The sequence below is a fragment of the Scyliorhinus canicula genome, chromosome 10 (genome assembly GCF_902713615.1).
Source record: "Scyliorhinus canicula chromosome 10, sScyCan1.1, whole genome shotgun sequence".
NCBI lineage: Eukaryota > Metazoa > Chordata > Chondrichthyes > Carcharhiniformes > Scyliorhinidae > Scyliorhinus > Scyliorhinus canicula.
Genome location: NC_052155.1, coordinates 30,339,565 through 30,365,259, shown reverse-complemented (window position 1 = coordinate 30,365,259; position 25,695 = coordinate 30,339,565). Strand labels below are relative to the sequence as shown.

The following is a 25,695-nucleotide window of genomic DNA, read 5'->3' as shown; positions in this document are numbered from 1 at the left end:
GCTAGGTGGAATGGCCATGCTAAATTGCCCTGAGTGTCCAAAAAATGTTAAGTGGGGGGTTACTGGTTTACGGGGGTAGGGTAGATACATGGGCTTCAGTAGGGTGCTCTTTGTAAGGGCCGGTGCAGATTTGATGGGCCGAATGGCCTCCTGCACTGTAAATTCTACAATTCTATGATTCTATGAACAAGATTATCTCAGAAAGGCATGAAGAAAGATGGAGCTACTATTCTGTTGTTACATGTCTTCACGGTGGAAGACATCAATGGGATGCCAGAGCTCCAGGAGAATCAGGGGGCAGAGGTGAGTGCAGTGACCATCACTAAGGAGAAGGTTTTGGGGAAATTGAAAGGTCTGAAGGTGGTTAAATCACCTAGACCAGATGGACTTCACCTCAAGAGTTCTAAAAGAGATAGCTGAGGAGATTGTGGAGGCAATGGTGGTGATCTTTCAGGAATCACTGGAGGTAGGAAGGGTCCCAGGGGACTGGAAAGTGGCGAATGTAACACCTGTTTCAGAAAGGAGGGAGGCAGAAGATGGGAAATGATAGGCCGGTTAGCCTGACTTCAGTCAGTGGTAAGATCCAACCTTTCCTCACGACAAGTCCCGCATCCTTGCTAACTTACCTCCAATATACCCCAAGGCCTTCCTGAAAATTGTGCACGATACTCTGTGACTTATGAAGTTCTAGAGTGATTACTTTTGCTTTCATATTCCATTCATAAATGAAAGTAGCCCATGAGGTTTTGTAACCACCTTACTTTAAGTTAACTTGCTACCTTTAAGGATTTGAACATGGGCACTGAGGTATCCCTGATCACCTACACTTCTCATAATTGGCAGTTACAGCACAGTACTTTTCCATATTATTAAAGATGAAAAAGAAATTAAAGATGAAATCGCAGAGTATTTGGAAGTGCATGATAAAATAGGACTGAGTCAGCACGGCTTCATCAAGGGAAGGTTATGTCTGACAAATCTGCTAGAGTTCTTTGAGGAGGTAACAAGGAGGTTAGACAAAGGAGAACCAGTGGACGTGATTTATTTAGATTTCCAGAAGGTCTTTGACAAGGTACCGCATAGGGGAAAGTTGAGAGCCCATGGTGTTAAGGGTAAGAACCTGGCATGGATAGAGGATTGGCTGACTGGCAGAAGGCAGAGAGTAGGGAATAAAGGGGTCTTTTTCAGGATGGCAGCCGGTGACTAATGGTGTGCCTCAGGGGTCGGTGCGGGGACCACAACTTTTCACAATATTCTGGAAGAAGGAACTGAAGGCACAGATGCCATGTTTGCAAATGATACAAAGATTTGTAGAGAGACAGGTAGTATTGAGGAAGCAGGCCGGCTGCAGAAGGACTTGGACAGGCGAGGAGAGTGGGCAAAGAAGTGCCAGCTGTAAACAAGTGCCAGATGGAAACAATGTGGAAAAGTGTGAGGTTATGCACTTTGGAATGAGAAATGGAGGCATAGACTATTTTCTAAATGAAAAAATGCTGAGGAAATCAGAAGCACAGAGGGACTTGGGAGTCCTTGTTCACGATTCTCTTGAGGTTAATGTGCAGGTTCAGTCAGCAGTTAGGAAGGCAAATGCAATGTCAGCATTCATGTCGAGAGGGCTAGAATACAAAACCAGGGATGAACTTTTGAGGCTGTATAAAGGTCTGGTCAGGCCCCATTTGGAGTATTGTGAGCAGTTTTGGCCCCCGTATCTAAGGAAAGATGTGCTGGCCTTGAAAGGGTCCAGGGAAGGTTCACAAGAATGATCCTTGAAAACAGCTTGCAATGTGAGGAGTGGTTGAGGACTCTGGGTCTGTCTCAATGGAGTTTAGAAGGATGAGGGGGGATCTTATTGAAACTTGCAGGATACTGCGAGGCCTGGACAGAGTGGACGTGGAGAGGATGTTTCCACTTGTAGGAATAACTAGAAGCAGAGGACACAATCTCAGACTAAAGAGATGATCCTTTAAAACAGAGATGAAGAGGAATTTCTTCAGCCAGAGGGTGGTGAATCTGTGGAACTCTTTACCCCAGAAGGCTGTGAAGGCCAAATCACTGAGTGTCTTTAAAACAGAAAGAGATAGGTTCTTGATTAATAAGGGGATCAGGGGTTATGGGGAGAAGGCAGGAGAATGGGGATGAGAAAATATCTTATGATTGAATGGCTGAGCAGACTCGATGGGCCGAGTGGCCTAATTATGCTCCCATGTCTTCTGGTTAGCACTTAACTTTTAAATTTATTTTAAATTCCATTCTCTTGTATGGTCCCTTTCAGCAATCTATTATGACTGTTGACAAGCAATGCTGTCTAAAATCCATATTGCCATCACTTTCGCCACAGCAAAATCCATTAATAGTAAGGTATTCTTCCTTTTCCTCCTTCCTGTTCGATGTGAGTATCTGATTGCTCTGACATAAATGCCCTTGACTGACAATGCCCTCTATTTGTTGGTGTTGCTCTAAAATTGAACTTCAGCTCAAATTTCACAGTAAACGAGTAAACTACTAGTCTGGCAGGATAGATGGTTTGTTCCTTTCAAATTTCAGCTGCACACAAGGCCTTTGCTTTACACATTGCGAATGCTGCAGGGACCTCAGGAATGTGACATCCTTTGGCATAATTCCTTGAATTACTTGCTTTCAGCATTGAAGCCAATATTATGTCTGAAGTGTCACTTGATTGTGACCTCTTTATGCAGATAGTTTTGTTTTTTGGCAGTGTTTTCCAGGGATCTTGTCCATTACACTCACAATGTCAAACAATGGGGTCAGTGGTGAAAGCCCCAAATAGAGTACTACTGCATTTTCTTGGCTGAAACAAGTATTGGGAGTTGCGCAGGTTTTGTTGGCCTGAAACACAGGATGTGATCCAACAGCCACGCTGTACAAGAAAAGCAGCTCGCCGTGGCACAGCCTATTCCGTTCGCCCGGCTCGCTGGGTCTCGTGAGGTATTTGTGGGAGGGATCACTTTCTGGCAACTCTGCAGATTAGAGCGAGGCAGTAAGCCTTGCACTAATGTGCAGATTCCCGAGGTACCTGAGGCTTTGGGTTCATTCCCTTCACTTCCGAGACCTCTGGCAAGAGCCGTTCAGTCAGCAGTGGTGCCCACAAATAGGGACCAGAAGGAACGGCACTTGTGGGGGTCTCCCAGGGGATCGGGGCCCCCCCAGCTGCATGGCCTTTGGGCAGGATAGTGTCCTGGCACTGCTGGTGCCATTGGGCACCCTGGCAGTGCCAGTCTGGCACCTTGGCAGTGCCCCCTGGATGCCATCCTGGCACTGCCAAAGTTGCCAGGTGGAACTGCCAGCTGGCTGGGGCACTGCCAAGGTGCCAGGTTGGCACTGCCAAGGTACCCAGATGGAACTGCCAGCTGGCAGGCTGTCAGGGGCAATGCCAAGGTGGCACTGTCAAGGTGTCCAGCTGGCATTTTGTGCATGCGCATTCGGGCTAGGGATGTCCAGCATGGGTGTTTTGGATGGGGGGGGGGGGGGGGGGGGGGGTGCGCGAGGGGCCGAGCACCCTCCCATAGTGCTGGTGGGGGGAGAGCGGGGATCGTTTCGGTGACCGAGGAGATCGGGATGCCATTTAAAAATAACATCCCAATCTGTCGCTACATTGGGGAGTTCTAATGAGTGGAGTTCCCTACTGTGCACAGGCCTCGGTCGCATGTCGCGTTGAATAGCCATGTATTTCTTGGCACTGCGAGCGCTGGGAAATAGGCGGCTAAGTGTGCTCACTATGGGTCTCTGTTCCCTTTTGGGCGAATTCCACCCAGTCTGTGAGGTTTCTGCCATTTCAAAATGCCAGTTATACCTTTGATAAATCTCTTCTGAAAATGATTTGACTTAAGAAGTTGGTGACAAGTAAGCCAAAATGGTGATATTTTATTTGGATACCTTGAACATCAAATTGGCTGGTGTGGTCTATTTTGTTCAGCTTAAGAGGAATTGTATTGGAAGCAATGCTATCTGGACAACGAGAAGTATCCAGAGGGCCAGAGTAATTCAAAAACAGGCAAGCTGTCAAGTCAGAACCATGTATCAATCAAGTTAAATAATACTTTGTTAGACACGGACAGATACTCAGCATCATGAGTAGGAGTTTCCAAAGTGAGCGACTGGAAATTTCACAAAATTAGCAGGGAATTTACTGGTACTCCTTACTGGAATGGTTTTAGCTGGTTAATCTCCAGTACTTTTCCTCCAGCACTCCGAAGTCACCTTGATGGTTACACCATCTAGTCCAAGTTTTCCTCCAAGTCTCACAAAATCCTGACATGGATATATACGGCTGTTCCTTTGCTGCCACCCTGTTGAAATCCTGAAACTTGAGCAGTAGGTCGAACTACTCCACACACACTGCAGAGGTTTAAGACTGCCGCTCACCACAAATCTCTCAAGGACATTAAGGGTTGGGCTATAAGTGTTGCTGTTGCCAGTAAAGTTCATATCCTGTAAACAAATAAAGTCCTTAAGGCTTGGCGCTAACTAAGGTCATGGTAGCAGCACGGTGGCATACTGGTTAGCACTATGACTTCAAAGCGCCAGGGTCCCAGGTTTGATTCCCGGCTTGGGACACTCTGTGCGGAGTTTGCACGTTCTCTCCGTGGCTGTGTGGATTTCCTCCGGGTGCTCCAGTTTCCTCCCACAAGTCCCAAAAGACGTGCTGTTAGGTAATTTGGACATTCTGAATTCCAACTCTGTGTACCCGGACAAGTGCCGGAATGTGGAGATGAGGAGCTTTTCACAGTAACTTCATTGCAGTGCTATTGTAAGCCTACTTGTAACAATAACGAGTGTTATTATTATTATTATTTATTATTATTAATCTGCACTAAGTTAACTGGCGTTATGTGGTTGTTAGAAAATTTACAATTCCATCCCATGTTCTTTGTATTGAGGAGTTAACTTTTGCTGCTTAATATTTGGTCATAAATATTCAGCAGCAACAGAACTCTTTGAGGGACATGGTTAAAAAAAGGTGGGATTATCTTTGAGTCTGTTGGATGTAGTGGCCATTTTCTGTCCCTGGTAATTCATATAGGGCTTGTTTCTGTAACATCACAGATTGTGGGAACTCTCTTCATGCACCCATTTAGTGATGGATCAAGCTTGTTCATGGAATACTTCAAAACATTATGTTGTGCCGAAGTCACAGGAAACATTGTATGAATAAAAAATTCTGTTCCATCGCTTACTTGCCCCTCTTTTTTTTTGGTCCTTAGCGGGTTGTTGCCAAACATTAATCTTCACCCAAACTGTTCAAATGACAGTAGCTTAAACAAAATTAGTTTTTATATTTACAATACAATTTATGGTAACCACGTACTTGAAATGTGGAAGATTTCCCTGTCCACTAAAAGCAGGACAAATCCAACAAGGCCAATTACTGCCCCATCAGTCCACTCTCGATCATCAGTAAAGTGGTGGAAGCTGCCTTTCACAGTGCTATGAAGCAGCACTTACTCAGCAATAGCCTGCTCACTGATGCTTAGTTTGGTTACTGAAAGGGTCGTTCAGCTCCTGACATCATCACAGCATTAATCCATGGACAAAAGAGCTGACCCCTATGTGTTAGGTGAGAGTGACAGCCCTTGATACCAAGTTTGCATTTGACCAAGTGTGGCATCAAGGAGCGTCAGCAAGCTGAAGTCAATGGGAATCAGAGGGAAAGCTGTACATTGATTGGAGCCAGACCCAGCGCAAAGGAAGATGTTTGTCATTTTTGGAGGTGAGTCATCTGAGTCGCAGGACATCTCTGCTGGAGTTCCTCAGCGTAGTGTCATAGGTCCAACCATCTTCACCTGCTTCATCAATAACCATCCTTCCATCATAAAGTCAGAAGTGGGCATGTTCGTGGATGACTGTACAATGTTCAATAACATTTCCAACTCCCCAGATACAGAAGCAGTCCATGTCATAGTGCTGCGAGAACTGGACAATATCCAGCCATGGGCTGATAAGTGGCTTGTAACATTTTCACCACACATGTGTCACACAATTGCTGTTGCCAACAAGACAACAGAATTTAACCATCGTCCTGTGACAATCCATCACAGAATTCCCCACTATCAACATTCTAGTGTGACCACTAAACAAAAGCCGAACTGTACCAGTTATATAAATAACATGACAACAAGTGAAGATCAGGGGTTGGAAACTCTGCAGAGAGTAACTCATCTCCTGAGTCCCCAGATCCTGTCCACCATTTACAAGTCACAAATCAGGAGTGTGGTGGAATGCTCTCCACTTGTCTGGATGAGTGCAGCTCTGGCAACAATGAAGTGTGGGAACATCCAAGGCAAAGCAGTCGCTTGATTGGCTATCCATTTCCTTCACTTCCTCCACCACCAACACACAGTGACAGTATTGTGTGTACCAGGGGCTGGTTTAGCTCACTAGGCTAAATCGCTGGCTTTTAAAGCAGACCAAGCAGGCCAGCAGCACGGTTCGATTCACGTACCAGCCTCCCCGGACAGGCGCCGGGATGTGGTGACTAGGGGCTTTTCACAGTAACTTAATTGAAGCCTACTCGTAACAATAAGCAATTTTCATTTCATTTCATCTACAAGATGCATTGCAGAAACTCACCAATGCTGCTTGAACATCACCTGCCAAGCACGTGATCTCTACCATCTAGAAGGACAAGAGCATCAGACACTTGGGTAGACCACCACATTCGAATTTCTCTCCGAGCAACATACCATCCTGAGTTGGAATTACATCGATGTTCCTTCATTGCCGTTGTGTCAAAATTTTGAAATTCCCTTCCTCACAACCCTGTGGGTTTCCCTCCACCACGTAGACTCCACAGTCAGATAAGCACCACCTTCTCAAAGGCAATTAACAATGGGCAATAGATGATGACCCAGCCAGCAGGGCCCACATCCAATTAATAAATATATTTTAAAAAATATGCCTGGGGTATAGAATCGGCTATAGGTAAGATTCAATTGGCCATAGTTTGAATTCAAAAGGCCAACAGCATGAATTTGTATATTTGTGTTAAAGGAATCGCCAAGATCCTCTGATTGATTTATTGTCACATGTACCAAAGTACAGTGAAAAGTATTTTTCTGCGGCCAAGGGAACGTACACAGTACGTACATAGTAGACCGAAGAATAATCGACAGAGTACATTGACAAATAGTACATCGACAAATAGTGATTGGTTACAGTGCAGAGCAAGGGCCAAGCACAGCAAATACATGAGAAAGAGCAGCATAGGGTGTTGTGAATAATGTTCTCACAGGGAACAGATCAGCCCGAGGGAGAGTCATTGAGGAGTCTTGTAGCTGTGGGGAAGAAGCTGTTCCTATGTCTGGATGTGCGGGTCTTCAGACTTCTGTACCTTCTGCCTGATGGAAGGGTCTGGAAGAAGACAGTGCCTGGGTCAGAGAGGGGTCTCTGACAATGCTGTCTGCCTTCCTGAGGCAGCGGGAGATGTAGACCGAATCAGTGGGAGGGTGGCAAGCTTGTGTGATGCGTTGGGCTGAGTTCACCACACTCTGCAGTTTCTTGCGATCTTGGACCGAGCAGTTACCATACCAGGCTGTGATGCAGCCGGATAGGATGCTCTCTATGGCACATCTGTGGAATTTTGAGAGAGTCGATGAGCCAGTTGATCAGAGACCAGACATAGCCTCAAAGGATGTGTGACAGAACCCCATGCAAGGATTCCACAGTAATTGCCCAGGAAGTTTCAACTTCCAACGGACAATTCGTCGCCAGCTCCCTAGGACGATGCAAAAGTGCTCAGCGGAGAGAACGCAGTCCCTGGATAGTACAAGGGTAGTGCCAGTTTGATGCCAGTGTTACACAGTGCCAAGGGTGCCGGGAGATGTCAGGAAGTTCAGCTGGGTGAAAATTGTTTCTAGTTTGCTAGCTGTATGCTGACAGCATTTAAAAATGGTGCCCAGTGTCTGATGGAGGGGCAGGCAAATCAGAGGCTGCCTGCCAGGAAACCTCATGGAACCTATGACTTTAAGTTAGTTCTAAGTGATACGCAAAATGGCAGAGAAAGCCACCATTCCCATCTGCAAGTCAAATGCTGTTTTTCCCACCCAACATTGCCCTTTACCAGTATCAGCGTAAATCCCAGCCATAGATTTCAGAGGGTTCTGATTTACTTACCTGAATGGTCACCAGGAATGGCATCTACTCCCCAGTGATCTCATTCACCCTGACCCTCCACCCCCCCAACTTTCCCATGACCCTCTAACTCCCCCTGCTCACCGATTCCCCTGACCTTCTGATCCTCTGCCTTCCCCTGACCCATCCTGTCTAATCTCACCACCTTACCCTGCCACCCTACAAATCTGGCACCCAATCCACCTTGCCATCTATCCACCTTGCCATCTATCCACCTTGCTATCTATCCACCTTGCCATCTCTCCACCTGACCATCTAACCACCTGACCATTTGACCCACCCTGGCACCCTACCCAGCTGACATCTGACCCACCCTCCCAACCTGCCACTAATGTAACACATCTACCTCACATATTCATGCCCTAACTCGCTGAAAAGCAATTGAAAGGTCCCAAAGTGTTTTAGTGCATCAGTGAACGGAGGCTTAGCTGCTAAAAGAGGGTGAGGGGGATGCCCCAATTCTATGGTAACTCCGAGAACAAGTATGCTCCCTTTTTATGAAGAGTTCTGATTTTAAAGTCCAGACCAGAAAGGTGGAGCTCCACCTTAATGTGAACAAATAGGAGCGGAGTGCCAATCCAATGGCAATGGTGATTGTTGCACTTTGGAAGATTCAGCCCATTTACACTTTTGAGACCTGCGAGGATTATTCTGCCTCAAAACCTATGTGATACCTGAGCTGAAAGTGGTGAATAGTGATGGTGGGTGCGAAAATAGAGGGGAAAAAGCCCATTCCCCGGCATTGGCTTTCCTCTACTTGGTAAAATATTGACTGTTCCATTAAAGCAATGGAAGTTAGAACAACTTGATATGAATTGAAGTAAGTACTAGGATCATGACAATAGCTAAGAAAACAGTGAATCAAGTGTAACATTAAAGCAAATCACATTCACTGAGGAGAGAATTTAATTTATATAGCACCTTTCCTGAGCTCTGGAAACCCTAAAGTGATCCCAACCAGAGAAGAGTTATGAGCTGTTGATTTGCTAAATGTGTGAGCTTGCGCAGGTCAAGAAGACACAGCCTGAGTGAGTGAGGCACATCCAGAGTGGGAATTGCAACTTGGTAATTTGGTGCAGTGAGGTAATTCGGTGCAGAGTGGGAGAAGGTGCTTTTTCTCTACTGTTTTGTTCTCTCTCTCTCTTCTGGCCTGTGAGAGAACTAGGGAGCATCTGAGACCTTGGGTGAGTTCTCCCAGTGAGCCAGAGAAGGCACAACCAAGAGTGAGTTTGGGAATTTGAAGTTAGGTGGGAATTCGAAGCTGGGTGGGGAGGAGGTGCTGGTATGTGACTGGTAAGTAGTTTTTCTTTTCATTGTCTAATTTATTTATTTTTCTTTCGTTTTTTGAAATTGTAGTTGTATAAGTTTACCTAAGGTTTAAAACATGGCAGGAGATCCCAGACCCGTGTCATGCTCCTCGTGTGCGATGTGGGAGCTCAGGGACATGTCCACTGTCCCTGGCTCTTTCACGTGCAAGAAGTGTGTTCAGTTGCAGCTCCTGTTGGACCGCTTGACGGCTCTGGAGCTGTGGATGGACTCACTTTGGAGCATCCACGATGCTGAGGAGGTTGTGGATAGCACATTTAGTGAGTTGGTCACACCGTAGGTGAAAATTACTGAGAGAGATAGAAAATGGGTGACCAAAAGACCGAGCAAGAGTAGGAAGGCAGTGCAGGCGTCCCCTGCGGTCATCTCCCTGTAAAACAGATATATCGCTTTGGATACTGTTGAGGGAGATGGCTCACCAGGGGAAGGCAGCAGCAGCAAGGTTCATGGCACCGTGGCTGGCTCTGCTGCGCAGCAGGGCAGGAAGAAAAATGGCAGGGCTATAGTGATAGGGGACTCGATCGTAAGGGGAATAGACAGGCGGTTCTGTGGACGCAATCGAGACTCCAGGATGGTATGTTGCCTCCCTAGTGCAAGGGTCAAGGATGTCTCGGAGTGAACAGCCAGCTGTCGTGGTGCACATAGGCACCAACAATATAGGTAAGAAACGGAATGAGGTCCTACAAGCTGAATTCAGGGAGTTAGGAGTTAAACTAAAAAGTAGGACCTCAAAGGTAGTAATCTCAGGATTGCTACCAGTGCCACGAGCTAGTCAGAGTAGGAATGTCAGGATGGATAGGATCAATGCGTGGCTTGAGAGATGTTGCAAGAGGGAGGGATTCAAATTCCTGAGGCATTGGGACTGGTTCTGGGGGAGGTGGGACCAGTACAAACCGGACGGTCTGCACCTGGGCAGGACTGGAACCGATGTCCTAGGGGGGGTGTTTGCTAGAGCTGTTGGGGAGGGTTTAAACTAAGGTGGCACGGGGATGGGAACCGATGCAGGAAGTGGGAAGGTAGTAAAACAGGGACAGAAGCAAAAGGATGTAAGGGGGAAAGTGCAAGGCAGAGAAGACATAGTCAAAAATCAAAAAGGGCGACAGTGTAAGGTACAGTGACTGAGGGGAGCTCAGTGAATAGGCCCAGTGATGAGACCATCAATTCACGCGACACATGGTTATAAGTGAACAGTGGTTTTAATCGTCTTACAACAGAGCCTGCCTGTGACGAGATGAACTCTAGATGAACTGGCAGGCAGGCTCCGACTGCCAAGCTTTATACAACCAGTGGGGGGGGGGGGGAGAGTCATGGGCGGAGCCAAGGGTGGAGCCCAGTACAAACTTCCGTACATTCCCAGCACACCTCCCCCTAGGGGCAGAGCCACACAACTGCTCGTGTGCCGAGCTTACAGAGGCATGGTACAACATGTGTGATAACAGTGTGAATTATGCTATTATGATTCACCACACCCAGTAATACTAAAAGGAATAAAACTGGAGATGTTAAGATTCAAAACAGAGGTAAAAAAACCAACATAAGTGTACTTTACTTGAATGCTCGCAGTATTCGGAATAAAGTAAATGAGTTGATGGTGCAAATCATCGTGAATGACTATGATTTAGTGGCCATTACTGAAACATGGTTAAAGGATGGTCACGACTGGGAGTTAAATATCCAAGGGTATCAAACTATTCGGAAGGACAGAGTGGATGGTAAGTGAGGTGGTCTAGCTCTGTTATTTAAGGATGGCATCCGGGCAATAGTAAAGGATGACATCGGTGCTGTGGAGGATAAGGTTGAATCCATTTGGGTGGAAATCATGAATAGTAAGGCGAAAAAGGTCACTGAAAGGAGTAGTCTATCGGCCACCAAATAGTAACGTTATGGTGGGGCAGGCAATAAACAAAGAAATAACTGATGCATATAGAAATGGTACAACAGTTATCATGGGGGATTTTAATCTACATGTCAATTGGTTTAACCAGGTCGGTCAAGGCAACCTTGAGGAGGAGTTTATAGAATGTATCCGCGTTAGTTTCCTAGAACAATATGTAATGGAACCTGCGAGGGAAAAAGCGGTCCTAGATCTTGTACTGTGTACTGAAACAGGATTGATTCATGATCTCATAGTTAGGGATCCTCTCGGAAGGAGCGATCACAATATGGTGGAATTTAAAATACAGATGGAGGGTGAGAAGGTAAAATCAAATACTAGTGTTTTGTGTTTAAACAAAGGAGATTACAATGGGATGAGAGAAGAACTAGCTAAGGTAGACTGGGAGCAAAGACTTTATGGTGGAACAGTTGAGGAACAGTGGAGAACCTTCCAAGTGATTTTTCACAGTGCTCAGCAAAGGTTTATACCAACAAAAAGGAAGGATGGTAGAAAGAGGGATAATCGACCGTGGATATCTAAGGAAATAAGGGAGAGTATCAAATTGAAGGAAAAAGCATACAAAGTGGCAAGGATTAGTGGGAGACTAGAGGACTGGGAAACCTTAAGGGGGCAACAGAAAGCTACTAAAAAAGCTATAAAAAAAAGTAAGATAGAGTATGAGAGTAAACTTGCTCAGAATATAAAAACAGACAGTAAACGTTTTTTCAAATATATAAAACAAAAAAGAGTGGCTAATTGGTCCTTTAGAGGATGAGAAGGGAGTTTTGATAATGGTAGATGAGGAAATGGCTGAGGAGGAAATGGCTGAGGAACTGAACAGGTTTTTTGGGTCGGTCTTCACAGTGGAAGACACAAATAACATGCCAGTGACTGATAGAAATGAGGCTATGACAGGTGAGGACCATGAGAGGATTGTTATCATGAAGGAGGTAGTGATGGGCAAGCTAATGGTGCTAAAGGTAGACAAGTCTCCTGGCCCTGATGGAATGCACCCCAGAGTGCTAAAAGAGATGGCTAGGGAAATTGCAGATGCACTAGTGATGATTTACCAAAATTCACTAGACTCTGGGGCGGTCCCGGTGGATTGGAAATTAGCAAACGTGACACCACTGTTTAAAAAAGGAGGTAGGCAGAGAGTGGGATATTATAGGCCAGTGAGCTTAACTTCGGTAGTACAGACGATGCTGGAATCTATCAACAAGGAAGAAATAGCGAGGCAGCTGGATAGAAATTCTCCCATTGGGCAGACGCAGCATGGGTTCATAAAGGGCAGGTCGTGCCTAACTAATTTAATGGAATTTTTTGAGGACATTACCAGTGCAGTAGATAACGGGGAGCCAATGAATGTGGTATATCTAGATTTCCAGAAAGCCTTTGACAAGGTGACACACAAAAGGTTGCTGCATAAGATAAAGATGCATGGCATTAAGGGTAAAGTAGTAGCATGGATAGAGGATTGGTTAATTAATAGAAAGCAAAGAGTGGGAATTAATGGGTGTTTCTCTGGTTGGCAATCAGTAGCTAGTGGTTTCCCTCAGGGATCCGTGTTGGGCCCACAATTGTTCACAATTTACATAGATGATTTGGAGTTGGGGACCAAGGGCAATGTGTCCAAGTTTGCAGATGACACTAAGATGAGTGGTTAAGCAAAAAATGCAGAGGATAGTGGAAGCCTGCAGAGGGATTTGGATCGGTTAAGTGAATGGGCTAGGGTCTGGCAGATGGAATACAATGTTGACAAATGTGAGTTTATCCATTTTGGTAGGAATAACAGCAAATGGGATTATTATTTAAACGGTAAAATATTAAAGCATGCTGCTGTGCAGAGAGACCTGGGTGTGCTAGTGCATGAGTCACAGAAAGTTGGTTTACAGGTTCAACAGGTGATTAAGAAGGCAAATGGAATATTGTCCTTCATTGCTAGAGGGATGGAGTTTAAGACTAGGGTGGTTATGCTGCAATTGTATAAGGTGTTAGTGAGGCCACACCTGGAGTATTGTTCAGTTTTGGTCTCCTTACTTGAGAAAGGATGTACTGGCACTGGAGGGTGTGCAGAGGAGATTCACTAGGTTAATCCCAGAGCTGAAGGGGTTGGATTATGAGGAGAGGTTGAGTAGACTGGAACTGTACTCATTGGAATTTAGAAGGATGCGAGGGTATTTTATAGAAACATATAAAGTTATGAAGGGAATAGATAGGATTGATGCGGGCAGGTTGTTTCCACTGGCGGGTGAAAGCAGAACTAGGGGGCATAGCCTCAAAATAAGGGGAAGTAGATTTAGGACTGAGTTTAGGAGGAGCTTCTTCACCCAAAGGGTTGTGAATCTATTGAATTCCTTGCCCAGTGAATCAGTTGAGGCTCCTTCATTAAATGTTTTTAAGGTAAAGATAGATTATTTTTTGAAGAATAAAGGGATTAAGGGTTATGGTGTTCGGGCTGGAAAGTGGAGCTGAGCCCACAAAAACGGGCAGCACGGTAGCATGGTGGTTAGCATAAATGCTTCACAGCTCCAGGGTCCCAAGTTCGATTCACGGCTGGGTCACTGTCTGTGCGGAGTCTGCACGTCCTCCCCGTGTGTGCGTGGGTTTCCTCCGGGTGCTCTGGTTTCCTCCCACAGTCCAAAGATGTGCGGGTTAGGTGGATTGGCCATGCTAAATTGCCCGTAGTGTCCTAAAAAGTAAGGTTAAGGGGTGGGGGGTTGTTAGGTTACGGGTATAGGGTGGATATGTGGGTTTGAGTAGGGTGATCATGGCTCGGCACAACATCGAGGGCCGAAGGGCCTGTTCTGTGCTGTACTGTTCTATGTTCTATGTTCTAAAAGATCAGTCATGATCTCATTGAATGGTGGAGCAGGCTCGAGGGGCCAGATGGCCTACTCCTGCTCCTAGTTCTTACGTTCTTACGTGACAGTCAATTTGGACTTCAGCATTTATAAAGCAACAGGCAGATTTGTGAAACAACAGGGGCCAATAAAGGAATTTACTTTCAAATAGATATGGATCTTGAAGATTAATCTTCAAAAGTTGCACAGGAGAATTGTTTTTGTTCATTCCCAAATTGAAGTCTGTGCCTATCCTACGTTAGTACACATCACCAGTGCGTGCATCTTCAATTTGCAGGTCGGAACCATAATTAACGCATTAGCAGTTGGAAAGATACTGTAACTTTTAATGGCACTCCCTTGCAGGATGAAAGTCAGTTGAGCCATAAGTGAGATGAGGAGGTGGATGTAACTGAAATTATGACCTTATAAAACTAATTATATAGTTCAGATGTGGAATATTTTAAACGAAAGAATGTGACCTTTAATTTAATCATTAATTTTGAATACTTGTTTAACGCGCAATCCAGCAGATTTTATATGGACAATGTCTGGTGCTGTACTCCATGAATACTTACACATTGTAACCATTTTATTCTGCTGATAATTCCAAATGTATCATTAAGAGTACAGATTTCAGAGGGAAACGTTTCTTGTTCAAGTTTTTACCCTGATGTTCTCCTGAAGGCACTCAGTTGCCCACATTGTTCATATAATCCTTGCAGTGCAGAAGGAGGCCACTCAGCCCATTGAGTCTGCACTGACCCTCTGAAAGAGCACCCTACCTAGGTTCACTCCCTGCCCTATCCCCATAACCCTAGACCTCCCGCTGCCTTGGGAAAGCGGGAAGCATAATCAAAGACCTGGCTTACTTGCTCTTCCAACTTCTTCCATCGGGCAGGAGATACAAAAGTCTGAGAACACGCACGAACAGATTCAAAAACTTCTTCCCGCCTGTTACCAGACTCCGAAGCGAACCTCTTATGGACTGACCTGATTAATACTACACTACTGTATACTCCACCCAATGCCGGTTATTATGTATTTACATTGTGTACCTTGTGTTGCCCTATTATATAGTTTATTTTCTTTTCATGAACTAAATAATCTGTTTGAGCAGTGAAAAATATTTTTCACTGTACCTCGTTACACGTGACAATAAACCAACAAACACAGATCCCTGGACACTAAGGGGCAATTTGGCATGGCCTATTCACCTAACCTGCACACCTTTGGACTGTGGGAGGAAGCCAGACCATCCGGAGGAAACCCACGCAAACATGAGGAGAAAGTGCAAACTCAACACACAAAGTCACCCAAGACTGGAATTGAATCCGGGTCCATGGCGCCTGAGGCAGCACTGCTAACCACAGCGCCACCTTACTACCCTATCAGATGCCTGCGTAATCTGTGCTAGCCATGCTTAACTACTTTACTCACGAGCTCTTCTTCAAGTATGGCATAAGTTTGTGTTTGTCATTAAGCTGTTTGAGTGCAACTGCGCAGACCAATAGGAATCAGGGACTGCTCATTAATATTTCCCTTCTCTGACTTAGAGCAAAAAGGCTAATTGCAAAGTTCACTCGGAGGCATCAGTTGGCAAAAAATTTGGAAGGGTGATAGATGGAGTGACTATTTACTAAAAGTATTCAGGGCATTTAATACATAGAACATAGAACAGTACAGCACAGAACAGGCCCTTCGGCCCTCGATGTTGTGCCGAGCAATGATCACCCTACTCAAACCCACGTATCCACCCTATACCCGTAACCCAACAACCCCCCTCCTTAACCTTACTTTTTAGGACACTACGGGCAATTTAGCATGGCCAATCCACCTAACCCGCACATCTTTGGACTGCCCAGTGTGTCCCATGGCCTTGGATGCTGTGAGTTGGAAATACATTGAAGTCAATCCAAATAAAACAGTTGCAAGAGCAGTAAAACGGCTCACCACATAGATGAAGTGAGTCAGGTTGCTTTTTTATTACCAAGTGTCGTGGGAGTGTTAATTGGTATTCTCCGGGTTGAAAGACATAACTGTGTGCACATTTGCAAGAACTACTTGATTTGGCAGGGCAAGGTTGTACAGGGCAGTACAGGATTTCTTAATTTGTCAGTGTGGAGCCGAACAGAAATGTTGGTTAAATTAAAGAAATGGATGTAAATGGAAGGAAATAAATTCAAATTTGATGAGGAACAACTTAATAAAGGCACAGGATGAAATTAAATTTTAAGCATTGTATATTGTGGCAGAGGCAAATGAATGAAGGGAATCCAATTTAAAGTAAATGAATGTCACATAGAAAAAACGTGTGAATATATATGTGTATTTATACTGAGCACATTTAGTGACCTGGAAGTTCTACTCTGCTGTCTAACGCCAACGGGTCACGCTTTCATTCACTCAGCTGCAAATCCTGGAAAAGTCGCCGGAACTTTGGGTCAGGCAGCTGTGTGCATCTTGGCTGAAGTGCCCCAGTGGTTCTTCTGTACATTGCAGGTTCTCTTGTAACAATGGTGCTGCACACAAAATGTCAGTTGTGATCTTTCTGATTGTCATTTCGACGTGGCATGTTACAGCTCCAGTTTGCCCCAGGATACTGGCTGCTGGCTTGACCACAAGAAAAACTCAGCCAGAAATCATGGAGTGCTCCTCCTTGGATGATGCTGAGAGTTGAAGAAGCATGCATCATCATCTGAATTTTCTATTGCTGGTTATTTTTATTTTTTCACTGCTGTCTTGCTTAAACCTTTAAATAGGCGTGTTTGGATCAGACAGGATTTTAATCTGCAACTCTAATCCACCACAAAACTGCCCACCTTCTGTTTTGCACAGGTTGATGGAGAGCAGATGACCAATCTGCTGTCAGGAATGGGGGTCACTCACGGAAAACTTCGAAGGAGGCTGTGAGCTTCTATTTCTCGAGCGCTTTCTTAAAAATTAGTCTTGGGATTTGGGCGTAGCTGGCTAGGCCAGCATATATTGTCCATTCCTAATTGCCCTTGAGAAAATGGTGGTGAGCTTCCTTCTTGAACTCTGCAGTCCATGTGGCGTAGGTACACCCACAATGCTGTTAGGGAGAGAGTTCCAGTATTTTGACCCACTGACAGTGAAGGAACGACAAGATATTTCCAAATCAGGATGGTGAGTCATTTGGAGGGGTGCGTCTAGCTGGTGGTGTTCCTATGTATTTGCTGCCCGTGTCCTTCTAGATGGTAGTGGTTGTGGGTTTGAAAGTGCCGCCGAAGGAGCCTTGGTGAGTTTCTGCAGTGCATCTTGTAGATGGTACACACAGCTTCCACTGTGAGTAGGTGATGGAGTAAGGGAAGTTTAGTGGGCTTTGTGCTAGATGGTGTTGAGATTCTTGAGTGTTGTTGTTTCAGCTGCACTCATCCAGGCAAGTGGAGAGTATTCCATCACGCTCCTGATGTTCACCTTGTATATAGTGGACAGGCTTTGGGGCGTCCAGAACTGAGTTTCAGAGGTGAGGTGTGAGTAACTGTACTTGACGCTAAGACTGCATTTGATCCGTTTGCTCTGCTTTGTCTATCACTTGCTGCTTAGCCTTTTTGGCATGCCTGTAGTCTTGTGCTGTAGCTTCTCCGGTTCATACATCATTTTTCAGTAGGCCTGGTGCAGCTTCATTAATCAGGCTTGATTCCCTGGCTAAGGCAGTGCCGGGGGGGGGGGGGGGGGGGGGGGGGGGGGGGGGGGGGGGGGGGGGGGGGGGGGGGGAATATACCGGGCCATGAAGTTACAGACAGTGGCTGCATACAATTGTGCTGCTGCTGATGCCCACAGGGCCTCATGGTTGCCCAGTCTTGAGTTAATTGGTCTGTTTGAAATCTATCCCATTTTGTTTGTGCCACCCAACACAGTGGAGTGTATCCTCAGTGTGAAGATGGGGTGTTGTCTCCCTAAGGACTGTGTGATGGTCACTCTGACCGATACTGTCATGGACAGATTAATCTGCGGCAGGCAGTTGGGTGAGGATGAGGTCAAGTATGTTTTTTCCCTCTTGGTCCCTCCTTTGTTTTGTTGACTGTAAACAATATGATGACCATCTCCAACAGGAGTGAGTCTAACTGCCACCTTTGACCATCAATTACATTATTATCGCTGAATACCTCACAATTAACATTCTGTGGGCTGCCATTGACCGATTGGACCAGCCACATAACTACCGTGGTGGCAAGAACAGGCATATGTTGAGTCATAAGTAACTCACCACCTGACTTCCCAAAGTCTGTCCACCACTTATGAGACATGGATCAAGAGTCTGATGAAACACCCTCCACTTGCCTGGATGGGTGCAGTAGTAACAATAAAATCAACACCATGCAGGACCGGGCAGTCCACTCAATTGACACCTCATCCACCATCTTGAAACTCCAATCCCTCCACCAAGAGTGTACGATGACTGCCGCAACTTGACTAAACTTGTCAAGCTTAGATTACGAGGAGAGGTTGAGTAGACTGGGACTGTACTCATTGGAATTTAGAAGGATGCGAGGGTATCTTATAGAAACATATAAAATTATGAAGGGAATAGATAGATTGGATGTGGGCAGGTTGTTTCCACTGGCAGGTGAAAGCAGAACTAGGGGGCATAGCCTCAAACTAAGGGGAAGTAGATTTAGGACTGAGCTTAGGAGGAACTTCTTCACCCAAAGGGTTGTGAATCTATGGAATTCCCTGCCCAGTGAAGCATTTGAGGCTCCTTCATTACATGTTTTTAAGGTAAAGATAGATTATTTTTTGAAGAATAAAGGAATAAAGGGTTATGGTGTTCGGGCGGGAAAATGGAGCTGAGTCCACAAAAGATCAGCCATGATCTCATTGAATGGTGGAACAGGCTCGAAGGGCCAGATGGCTTACTCCTGTTCCTAGTTCTTATGTTCTTATGTAACAGCAGCTCTTAAACTTCCAATCTCCACCAACTAGAGGGATAAGTGCAGCAAGTGCAGCAGGTGTAGCATAGCACCCTCGCCTCCAAGTTCCCCTCCAAGCCACACATCAGCCTGACTTTGAACTATATCACCATTCCTTCACTGTCATAGTGTCAGAATCCTGGCACCCTCTATTGAACAACACAGTGGGAGTACTTTCACCACATGGACTGCTGTGATCAAGAAACAGGCCCGCCACCATCACCTTCTCACAGGCAATGACGAATGTGACGTAAATGCTGGCTTTTTCAGCAATATCCTCATTTTGAGAGTGAATACATTAACAAAAGACATAAAGGGATAGCGATACAGAGAGAATTGCAGAAATTCCTTTCCAGGAACCAACAATAAGATCCAAAATGTTATATTTGTAGAGGGTATTTGAAACTGGTGATGTCAAACCTGTGAGTGGAAGGAATGAAGCTTATAAAATTATAGTTTGATATTTTCTTTTAATGTTCACGGGGCTCAAAATTGCAAAGTCCTTGACTGCACTCTGGAGTTAAAAGAATGAGAGTCGGGGATTGGTGAGGGTCACATGAACAGCTGTCAATCAAGTGGAACCAATGCACTGCAGAACAAGTGTTCAACAAAGACTAAGTGAATAATTTAAAATCCAGCCAACTCATCTAAAATCAGCCTCAGGCTTGTGGCATAGGAGTAGGGCTTTCTAAGAAAACATTTCCTTGGGTTTTTCCTGTAACATTGCAAAACTAACTTTATGAATGAGAAGAAGCATGCTGTGGAAAAAAATACTTATCTTTGTGGATTCCACTGGTTACAGATGCTTTTTATACTACAGCTGTTCTGCTGGAGAAAAAATCAAATTCTTAGCTCAAGCCAACTTCACAAGATTGTGGAAACTATTTTTTTACAGCCCTTCATATGTCCTTTGTATATTCTTAACTGTTAGTTTGCTAACACACCTCCCTCATATCCCGCTATCGCTTGCAAAATTTGACTCCAGCAATTTCTGATGAAAAATCGTATGATGAGGTGTGACTTTGATGGATAGAGATGTGATCTATACACAGATATGTGTAAATGATTGGATGCTGACGCTCAATGCATGGATAATGTCCGCTTGAGGTTAGAAGTTTCCACCCTGGACTTTCATGTGACTGAGCAGGCCGATTCTCAACACACCGATCTGGGCACATGGGGCAGGACATCCCGAGCGATATTGGGATCTACAGTACAGGATTTTCTTTCTTCACTTTCTTTCCTTGCTTCCACAAAGAACCAGGCAGTGTGCCTCAATGACTATTCTCAGAGTGTGCCTCAGAGCCTATACTTCCTCCGGAAACTAAACAAATTCGGCATGGCCACATTGACTCTTGCCAGCTTTTACAGGTGCACCATAGAATGCATCCTATCTTTTGCATCACAGCCTGGTATGGCAACTGCTCGGCCCAAGACCGGAAGAAACTACAGAGAGTCGTGAATACCGCCCAGTCCATCATACCACCCCGCCTCCCATCCGTTGACTCTGTCTATACCTCCCCCTGTCTTGGGAAAGCAGGCAGCATAATCAAAGACCCCTCCCGCCCGCTTTATTGACTTTCCAACTTCTTCCATCGGGCAGGAGATACAAAAGTCTGAGAGCACGCATTAACAAACAGCTTCTTCCTCACTGTTACCAGACTGCTAAATGACCCTCTTATGGACTGATGGACTTATGGACTGATCTGATCTCTTCACACGTCTTCACCTGATGCCTGTGTCTATGTACATTGTGTATTTTATGTTTGCCCTATTTTGTATTTTCATTTCATGTACGGAAAGATCTGTTTGAGCTGCACGCAGAACAATACTTTTCACTGTACCTCAATACACGTGACAATAAACCAATCCAATCTATTAAGACATTGTGACTCAATGGATGGATAATCAGTAAGAATGAACAACATCACCTCCTCCACGATAGTTCTCTGAATGATTGGTAGCAAGCTCCACCCGGTCATTAATGTCACTGCTGCTGTTCTTGGGGAGCTTCAATGTGCCTTTGAAGCATTTTTCTTTTGTCCTTTGCTGGAACACTGGTCATTAGAGAGGTGAGAGAATGGGACCTGGTTGGAGAACAGTGCAGGGGTTTGGCCTGCGTACTTGTGGCGCTGGCTTTAAGAAGAGCACTCATGTTTGTAATCATCCCATTGAATTAGCAGGATGCGACAGAGGAAATGCTGATGGAATTTCTCTAGCGACGTATGCGTCGCAGATACATGCTCCAGATCTCACTGCAGTCCAGGAGTGAGTTAATAACTTTTCTATATTCTTGGACTTTTGATGATATCTGAAGGTTTTTGTGATTAAACACTTGCTGATGTTGTTTGCAGTCGGTTGAGTTAGTGCAGTTGATCCGGTTTTGGATCTCCCTTGTCAATTGTGACCTTTTGAGCGAGGCGATTGCCAAAGTATGGGAAGTGCTCAACATACCCTTGAGACTCTCCTTCAACATATAAGGTGGAGGCTGGAATATTTACCCCATCAGGTGTGGGTTTATGTATGAATAATATCCTCTATCAGGATATAACACACTGATAATTTGTGTGAGGAGCTGTTGGAATTGAAATAAGCTGGTTCCAGTATTCTAATGAATAAACTTTGCACTGAACATTAAAGGTGCAGCGAATGAAGCACAAGGGCATATTTTAAATTACGGGCAGACTTGATTGTGCTCTCATTTTATAAAGTGATAAATATTCTGAGCATTAGCTGTTTTCATCTCAGAATGTATTGATTAGTAGGCGTGGAATCAAGAGGAAGTACTTTATTACAACCTGGACTCTATCAGTTTCAGACTCAAGTTGGCCTGTTAGCCAATCTCACGTTCTCATTGTTCTTAGTACAAGAAATTGCATTTCAATGCTTGGAACACACAGCTGTTAACTCATGTTTGTATTATCAGTCTTCACAATTTCATTAAAGGGAGTATTGTAATTATTTAGTTAAGCCATTCTGACACTTGCCAGGTAACAATTTCCCACCTCAGTCTCTGAAAAGCACAGTTTCATCAAATGCATCTGTGTGACTTTCACTTTCTCTAGCCAACCTTTATTTTGGTCTTTCTGAGGCCGTACATTGGTGCTCAGTTCTTCAGTTTTGTACCGTGCCCCAGCCTCTATGGGCACCAGAGTTAAAACTGTCTCAGCCCCATTTCACTGCAAATTCTTATACATGAAACTTTGGGATTCACTTTTGACGTGGTTTTAAATAATCAGCAGTGGACATTGTTTGACACTCAATCAGTATCAATTTTTCAGGAAAATGAACACAACCCAGACTAATGTAATTCATGACATGACAACATTGTTGGGCCACATAATAGTGTCAGAATCCGTAAAGTGGTGCAGGTTACCCACATCTGAGGAAAATCTTGTGATAAACCAGAGCTCTCTCTGTCGATTAACTGAGCATTTTCTCATTGTTATTTAAGCATCATTAAGCAAGTGGATTTTATGGCATTAAAACACCATATCATATCAATGAAAAGGCTCTATAATACCCAGTGGATATTAACTTAACAATAACTTATGATGTGAAAATCCCCTTGACGTCTCATAAAACACTTGTATCTCTAGCATAAGCAGTACTGTTTCCCCTTAAAAATATACTGGTTTTATGCCGTTCTTAACAGAATGCACACAAGAACAAAATAAATAGGAGCACGAGGAGACCATCAGGTCGGTCAAGCCTGCTCCACCATTCATGAATGATCTTGGGCTTCAACTCCACTTTCCTGTTGGTGCCCATGTCCTTTGATTCCCCGAGAGCCCAAGAATCTGGCTATCCCATCTTCAATGTATTGAATGGTGGAGCATCCACAACCATTTGGGCTACAGATTCCCCAGCTCGCGGGTAAAGTATTTTTGTGCCTCTCACACTGTCAGCATTTTGAATGTTGCGATGAGATCCCACCTCTTATTCTTCACAACTCCAAGGAATATAGACTCAGTTGGATTCAATTTGTTTATTGCCACATGTACCGAGGTACAGTGAAAAGTATTTTTCTGCGTGCAACACAAACGGATCATTTTTAGTACATGAAAAGAAAATATGTAATAGGGCAACAATGTAAATACATAAACACTGGGCATTGGGTGAAGCATACAGGACTGTAGTATTAATCCGATTAATCCATAAGAGGGTTGTTTAAGAGTCTGGTAGCGGAGAAGAAACTGTTTTTGGATAGTTTGTGCACGTTCTCAGAATTTTGAATCTCCTGCCCGAGAGAAGAAGTTGGAAGAGTGAGTAAGCCGGGTGGGAGGGGTCTTTGGTTATGCTGCCCGCTTTCCCCAGGCAGCGGGAGGTGTAGATGGAGTCACTGGATGGGAGGCAGGTTCGTGTGAAAGACAAAGCTGTGTCCACGACACTCTGAAGTTGCTTGCGATCTTGGGCCGAGCAGTTGCCATTCCAGGCTGTGATGCAGCCAAATAGGCTGCTTTCGATGGTAGGATGCTTTCTATAGATTACCTAGCATTTTATCATTGGACAATCTTTTCATCCCTGGTGCCAGCTTAGTAACCCTTTGCTGTACTACCTCCAAGGCAGCTATGTATCCTTCCTGAAATTTGCAGAACAAAATTACATTCAGTATTCCAGGTGTGACCTCAACAAAACCCAATAGAATTGTCACAAGACTTCTTTCTTCCTGTGCTCCATTCATCCCCTTGCAATAAGGGCCAGCATACCATTTGCTTTCCTAATTGCTTACTGTCCCTGCATGATAGTTTTCAGTGTTCCTTGGACAAATTGAACCAAGTCCCACCGAACAAAAATACTTACAAGTTTCACACCTTGTAAAAGATATTCTGCTTTTCTAATCTTCTGACCAAAGTGAATAACTTCACACTTCCTGCATCATACTCTATGTTGGCCACTCATTGAACCAGTTTGTATCTCTTTGCAGCCTCTTCCGCAGCTTACCTCCCATCTAGCTAATTATCACAAAACTTAGATGCATTATTCCCTGTCTCCTCGTTAGTGTAGACTGTAAATAGCTGAGGCCCCAGTACTGATCCTTGAGGCACTTTGCTAGCTATAACCGACCAACTTGAAAATGCCCATCTTTGCTCACCATTTCTCTCCTATCTGATAAATACTCCTTTATCCGTGTTAATATTTTACACCCAACTCCATGAATCCTTGTCTTTCTTGTTATCCTTTGTGTGACACTTTACCGAATGCCTTTTGGTAATCCAGGTATACTACATCTACTGCTTCCCCTTGATGAACCCGACCAGTTAAATCCTCATAAAAACTGTCAAACAGGATTTCCTTTCTGTAAAACCACGTTGAATTGTTCAAACAAAGAACAATACAGCATAGGAACAGGCCCCTCGGCCCTCCAAGCCTGTACCGGTCATGATGCCTCAGCACTTCCTAGTGCCATATCCCACTATACCCATCCTATCCATGTATTTGTCGAGATTCCTTTTGAACGCCGTTAATGTATCTGCTTCCACAACCTCCGCTGGCAATGCGTTCCAGGCACTCATCACCCTCTGTATAAAAATTAAAAAACCTGCCTCGCACATGCCCTGTAAACTTTGCCACACGGACCTTAAACCTATGCCCCATCATGCTATATTTAAACCTATGCTTCATCTTGCTATATTTTTGCATCTGGATTGCTAAGACTTCCTTAATAATAGATTCCAGCATATTCCTGGCTGGCCTAGAATTTAGAATTCCAATAGTGCAGAAGGAGACCAATCGGCCCATCAAATCTGCACCGGCCCTCTGAAAGAGCACCTTACCTTGGCCCACTGCCTCGCCCTATTCCCGTAACCCTATCTCCCTGCAAATCTTTGGTGTAGTCCCCCATTTTCTCTCTCCCTAATTTCTTGAAAACAATGTAACAATTGCAAACTTCCAATATGGTGGGACCAATCCCGAATCTAAAGAATTTTGGGAAATCCTTGCGAACGCATCCACTACCTTTGGAGCTATCTCGATGAGAACCCAAGGATGTCGGCCATCAGGTCCTGGAATTTGTAGATTTTAGTCCATTTTTTTCCCCTCTTGATATTGATTAACTTAATTACCTCACTTTTTAGCTTTGTGGTTACCTTCTATTTCTTATATGCAACTTGTGTCCCCTACTGTGAATACATGCATAAAGGGCGGGATCTACCCGTCGAGTTGCGCCTGAAAAGCAGCGCGGCACAGCACAACGCAACTGGTAGATGCTGGGTGATCCCATTTCTAATCACGTTAGATTTTGCGAGACGTCACAATGTGAATCCCACCCATTGTGGGCAGAATCACTTTCTGGCAAATCTGCACATTAGAGTGACACAGCTATCCTCACTCTAATATGCATTCCCTTGCCTTGGAGACCTCGGGCGAGTGCTGTACAGTGCGGGTCTTCAAAAATGGGATGACACTTGCAGGAGTGTTTCAGGGGAGTCGAGGCTCCCAGGTGCGTGCCCTCTGGGCAGGGTGGTACCCTGGCACTGCTAGTGTTACCTGGCAACCTAGCATCCTAGTAGTGCCAGCTGGGTGCCTGCCCAGTTAATTCGCACCACAATTTGTCATCATCGTTACC

The 25,695-nt window shown here is 44.8% G+C and overlaps 1 protein-coding gene across 2 annotated transcripts in view; it reads left to right on the top strand.

Annotated features, from left to right (window-relative positions):
- Positions 1–25,695, top strand: part of tsnare1 (T-SNARE Domain Containing 1) — a 975,066-nt gene that overhangs the window by 902,596 nt on the left and 46,775 nt on the right. The gene's annotated exons all lie outside the window — the stretch shown is intronic.